The sequence below is a fragment of the Primulina huaijiensis genome, chromosome 4 (genome assembly GCF_012295235.1).
Source record: "Primulina huaijiensis isolate GDHJ02 chromosome 4, ASM1229523v2, whole genome shotgun sequence".
NCBI classification, from domain to species: domain Eukaryota; kingdom Viridiplantae; phylum Streptophyta; class Magnoliopsida; order Lamiales; family Gesneriaceae; genus Primulina; species Primulina huaijiensis.
Genome location: NC_133309.1, coordinates 10,749,087 through 10,754,965, shown reverse-complemented (window position 1 = coordinate 10,754,965; position 5,879 = coordinate 10,749,087).

The window sequence follows — 5,879 nt, the reverse complement described above, 5'->3', positions numbered from 1 at the left end:
ACTTCCACTCGGGGTTAGGAAGAGGCTTGAGCAAACCTGCTGGTCTCTGATGCTCCGTCTTCACTAGCTGGCAAGTCAGACACTCGGATACAAAATGTCTGATATCCTTCTTCATTTCGGGCCACCAATACAATAACTGCAGATCTTTGTACATCTTCGTACTCCCTGGATGAATAGAGTACGGCGACATATGGGCCTCAGCTAAAATATCTGCTCGAATAGAATAGCTGCTAGGAACCCACATTCTGTCTCGATATCTCACAATACCTTCTCTTACTGGGTACAAGATACTGCCCTTAGCCTCATCTCTCTGCCTCCACTTTCCAACTGCTCGTCTTCTAGCTTTCCACTGCGAACACGGTCTAGAATAGAAGACTGAATCGTCAAAATAGATAGACGAGAAACTCTACCTCAAGGATATGTCTCTAGATCAAACCTCTGCATCTCAAACTGAAGATGTCTCGAAACCACCATATGAGCCATCACTGCGACTTTCCTGCTTAACGCATCCGCAACTACATTAGCTTTGCCAGGATGATAGCTAATGTCACAGTCATAATCCTTCACCAGCTCCAACCGACGCCTCTGCCGCATATTCAACTCTTTCTGTGTAAAGAAATATTCGAGACTTTTATGGTCGGTGAAGATCTGGCACTTCTCCCCGTATAAATAATGCCTCCAAATCTTCAATGCAAATACTAAGGCTGCCAACTCTAAATCATGGGTAGGATAATTCTTCTCATGGTTCTTCAACTGACGAGAAGCATACGATATCACCTTCCCATGTTGCATCAACACTGCTCCTAAACCAAGTTTCAAAGCATCGGTATACAAAACAAAATCTCCGGGTCCCGAAGGCATGGCCAATACTGGCGCTGAAATAAGAGCTTGCTTCAATGTATCGAAGCTCTTCTGACATTCCTCGCTCCACACATACTTAACATTCTTCTTCATCGATGATGTGAGTGGAACTGCGATGGAGGAGAATCCCTAAATAAACTTCCGATAGTATCCTGCTAGACCAAGGAAACTACGGATCTCTGATGCATTTTGCGGCACAACCCAATCTCTGACTGCTGCAACTTTCGCCGGGTCTACCTCAATACCGCTGCTAGAAATGACGTGGCCTAAGGAAGCCACCTTCTCTAACCAGAACTCGCACTTACTGAACTTCTCGAATAACTTGTGCTTTTGCAAGGTCTGCAGTACTGTAGTTAGATGTCTGATGTGATCCTCTTGATTTTTTGAGTAGACGAGAATATCGTCTATGAATACTATCACGAACTGATCAAGATACGGCTGAAATACGCGATTCATGAGATCCATGAAGATCGCTGGCGCATTCGTCAAACCGAACGGCATCACCAGAAACTCGAAGTGGCTATAACGAGTCCTAAAAGCAGTCTTGAGAACATCAGCGTCTTTCACCCGTAACTGATGATACCCAGAACGCAGATCTATCATGGAGAAGACTGAAGCTCCCTGCAACTGATCAAATAAATCTTCAATCCTCGGAAGTGGGTATTTGTTTTTTACTGTAACTCTGTTCAATTCTCGGTAATCAATGCAGAGCCTCATCGAACCGTCCTTCTTCTTCACAAATAGGACTGGCGCGCCCCATGGCTAAAAACTCGGGCGAATAAATTCCTTGTCAAGAAGTTCCTGAATCTGTTTCTTAAATTCTGCCATCTCCGTCGGTGCCATTCGGTACGGTGCTTTGGAGATCGGCGCAGTACCGGGCATAAGCTCAATAGAAAATTCCACCTATCGCACAGGTGGTAAACCAGAGACCTCATCAGGAAAAACGTCTAGAAAATCCCGGACAATTGGAACATCGGATGCTGACTGTTTGGGTGTCTCGGGAACATATACAAGAGTAGCTAAAAATTCTCGGCACCCCCGATGCATGAGTTTCCTACCCTGGACATAAGGTATTATACACGGTAAATTAAAATACCTGTCTGGCTCGAATAAGAATTTCTCCATCCCAAGTGGTCGGACTAGAACAGATCTCCGCTGGAAATCAATCAAAACTCTGTTCCTCAATAGCCAGTCCATCCCCAGAATGATATCAAATTATGGAATCGGCAGAACGATAAGATCCGCATACACAAGATTAGCATGAAGTTCGAGATCTATATCTCGGATCACATTAGTAGCTGTCAGCTCCTCTCTAGAAGGCAATGCTACTGAATAGGCTATGTCTAGCCCAATTGTCTTAATCTTGAGAGAATTTGCAAAGGTTTCTGAAATGAACGAATGAGTAGCCCCTGAATCTATCAAGACTTTCGTAGCTGAACCGGCTATAAAGATTCTCCCTGAAAGATTGGAATATCATGCTAAACCCAATAGTTTTACAAGAACTAAGCTTTTAGACATGCAAAGGTCAAAGTTTTTCTAGCCTAAATTCCCGAAAATAACTCTGATTAGAACATGCAATCCTATAACCAATTCTAAGTTAAAAATCTTAACTCCAACTCTTAAATCATTACATTTCAAATACAAACTTTAAGCTTTAGGGTACCTGTCATGAGCATCGTCTCCGGGTTAGTCTCCGCAGCATGGAGAGCAAAACTCTGCCTTGGGCAGGCAGATTCTTCTGAGGACAATTCTTCAATATGTGGTCAGTACTACCACATTGGTAACACTTTCCCGAACCATACATACAAGTCCCAGCATGACGGCGTGAGCACTTGGCACAGACTGGGTACTCCACTGTCCTCGGGACTTCACGTCCCTGCTACTGCTGTCCTCTGCTCCTAGATGGGCCGTGGAAATGTTTCTTACTCGGATGCAGCTGCTGAGAAGGACGGTGTGGTGTCTGATATGGTCGTTTACCCTGACGATCGCGCTCAATATCATTCTGGTCTTGCTCTGCTGCTAGAGCTCTGGAAACAGCAACATCATAGGTAGCAGGGCCAGCCACCCTATCATCACGGCGCAAGATCGGCCGCAGACCATCCATAAAATGCCTCAATTTGGCACCAGCGTCATTTGCAATCAGGGGTACAAAGTGACAATCCCTCTCAAACTTACGGATAAACTCCATAACGGTCATGTCTCCTTGCCTCAGGTAATAAACTCCCTGGTCAACCTGGAACGCACCTCGTCAGTAAAATATTTAGAGTAGAATACCTCTGTGAAGCGCGTCCAGCTCAAAGTAGCCAAATCCAAAGCTATATATGCTCCTTCTCACCACAGGCGAGCGTCTCCTCCAAACAGATAAGTCGCACAACGAACCCTATCTCCATCTTCGAGCCCCATGAACTCAAAAATAACCTCAAGGGATTTAATCCATCCCTCTGCAACCAAAGGATCTGACGTCCCGGAGAATTCCTTCGGCCTCATCTTCATGAACCGCTCATAGACAGCCTCAGGCTCTGTTTGTATGGCTACCACAGCATTATTCCCCGCGAACTGTGCGAAGAACTGAGTCATCCCTGCTAACATCTGGGCATTCAAGTCTGGTGGAGGGGGTGGTGGTAAATCTCTCTCCTCGTTCTCATGACGATGCTCATCACCTCCCGTGCGATCAATAATGCGCCTAGGAGGCATGCTGTTCCATAATTATAACCCATACGTAACCAACATACATAATTCCACTATTTTCTTTAAATTTGAATAAATACTGTATAATCGTAATATTGACATAAAATATTTCATGCAATCATGATGTAAAAATATTTCATGCTTTAAACTATATGCGTAATAGTAAAACTTACAGACCGAAGACGTGACTTCATGAGCTTCTCGAGAGCAGTAGTAGTACAACCCTTTACAAGAACATAGGCTCTGATACCAACTGTAAAGGCCCGTATTTTGTATTCATATTTTAGCGGAATTATTAAAAAAATTTCTAAATAAATAATTATATTATCTCATTTATAAAATAAACATGTAAATAATCTTAACTTTAAATTAACAGCAGAAGCAAATATTGTTTTCAAATAACAACTTAAAAATATATCCAACGTATTAAAACTGAGATTGAACATAAGAAAATGCATAAACTAAAACATGAGGTCCTCGGGTTCCTACTACCGCTGCCTCAAGCCAACTCACTGGTCTCCGCCCTCGGCATCGGCCTCATCAGTAACTACAACAATCAAGTCTAGTGAGTCTAAAGACTCAACATGTATATATCATGAATAACAAATAAATATATCATACAATCGCATGCAACGTAAAAATATTGTATCGTAAAGCGTACAGTGAAATTCGTATCATGAATAATTATAACTACGTGCATATATGAAAATCATACGTAAAAGCTTTGCTCATTAGAGCTCTGTCATATCATATCATAATTTTCTTGTAGAGATAATATTTCTAAGCAAGTGGCCCGTAACATAATGTGAGCGCCTGATCAGACTAAACCAGAGTATACTGGGCGGTAGAGATCACCACAGCCCTTGGACTGGATATCCGTACCCATACGTAATCGTAAACCGGTCGTAAGTCACTGGGTGGAGAGGTCCTCGGTTGCGCATACCGACTTCCAAACCCATAACATAAGTTGACCACAAGACATATCGCTTATATTTTAAAAATAAACATTTATATTTTTATGCACGTAATATAATTATAACCTTATTTTTACCGAATGAGTTGGATCTCTCTCAGGCTTGCTGCAACCTAATTCTAATATGTGACACATGCAAATAATTTTATCTTGACCAAAATTTGACAATCGAACCAAAAAACGAGACGATTATGACCAACAACTTAATATTTCAATCATGGCTTCGTTCCAACCCGAACCAACATTAAACCGACGTTTAACCATGATTAAAATACCCCTAACATACTGAAAAATATTCATAATGATAGTTGTGCACGAAAATTGGTGAATGGAATCAAAAAACATAAAACACTCTTTTGAGAGTCATTTTGGCACATTGCACCGTAAATTCTCGTACGACCTCTAAACTCAACCGAATCTCAAACGGCCAAAAACATGACTTTCCTAACTCATTAAGGTATTGTCCAGTCCAAGGCCATGGGCTAAAAGCAAACCAAGAACTCAAACAAGCACCAAAACCAAAACTGAAAGTTGCTGTCAAAATACAGCATTAGCAGCTTGTGTATTTGTGGTGTAAACTCTGAAATTTAATGACCATTGGCTTGAACCACCGACCCAAGACTCTTACCAACATCCTAAGGCATGGCTTGAACCATGGCTAAGGGCTAAAAGCCAGCCACAACCAAAGCCAACATCTAGGACAAAATCAAGCTCTTACCGGGAACACCCAATCTGTGCAGTGGGATGTCTTCCGTTGTTTTGATGTCGTAGATCTTTCCAGTGGCTATATGGTCAGCCATGGTTCAATCTAGACATGATGAAGTGTTGTTTAAAGCATGGCTATGGGTTAGATGCCAACCATAATCCAAACAACACACCAAAACCGAAGTGTACTCACCCAAAAATTCAGAATTTTGAAAAACTGTAAGACGTATGCTATGTTGCTGTAAAAATCTGATAAGCCGTGAACCAAACATGGAAAGAATGACTTGGTCACGTCCTAGACATGATAAGGGAGGGTTCTAACCGTGGCTACAGTCCCTAGGACAGCCAAGATTCGAACACACACCCTGAACACTCAAATGACCAAAACCGTGCCTCATTTCTGCACCTAAAGGAAAGTTGCTGTCATTTCTTGGTTTGTGCGNCATATATACATGCCTGGAATTTGTTTTGACCAAAAACAAATCAATACGACGAATACGAGCTGCGGAACGGAGTTGGATTTCTCTTCTTTGTTTTCTGCAGCTATTCACGATTACAGCTGCTTATTCCTTCTGATATTTTTTAGTAAATGGGAGAAGAAAGACTAGGTAATGAAGATGAATGATATTAGAGGTGTTAAATGAGTCATGAA